The following is a 659-nucleotide window of genomic DNA, read 5'->3' on the forward strand; positions in this document are numbered from 1 at the left end:
AAAAAAAAAAAAATTGAATGATGCCGGAATCGAACCCGGGCCGTTGGCGTGGTAGGCAAGCACGTTACCACTAGGACAACGCGTTATTACAATAAATAATTTCATTAGGAGTATATATATTGAAAAACTTTCGTTTTTAAAAATGTCAAATTGTTCAATTTCATTGCATGTCTCCTCGATTATCAAATATTCAGTTTTTAAACAATATTTAGATTGATTTGCCATTAACAAAAAAAAAAAATTGGAATTATTTAAAAAAAAAAAAATGAATGATGCCGGGATTGAACCCGGGCTGCCGGCGTGCCAGCCGAGCACGTTACCACTAGGACAACGCGCTCATTTAATATTATAAATTCATTAGTGGTATATATTCAATAGATTGAATAATTTTTTCCATTGAAATTCTACAAGATGTGGTTTCCCCCTTCCGTACGTGCTACAGTCGACTAAATTTCAGTTAAACAAATGAAAAACAAAAAGCATTGATACCGCAGAAATTAAAATTCACCCCGTCGATTTGATGCACACCCCAGGATTGCGTGTGGCGCCCTCCCTGTCTGGGGGTGCAGCACTACGATGCCGCTGGGGTCAGTCAAACCCCCAGAACGGAGCCTCTACTTTAGTCAATCCTCTTTGGCCTACTGAGAGCTTTCCAGAGA

This window comes from Fopius arisanus, unplaced genomic scaffold (genome assembly GCF_000806365.1).
Source record: "Fopius arisanus strain USDA-PBARC FA_bdor unplaced genomic scaffold, ASM80636v1 scaffold00113, whole genome shotgun sequence".
NCBI classification, from domain to species: domain Eukaryota; kingdom Metazoa; phylum Arthropoda; class Insecta; order Hymenoptera; family Braconidae; genus Fopius; species Fopius arisanus.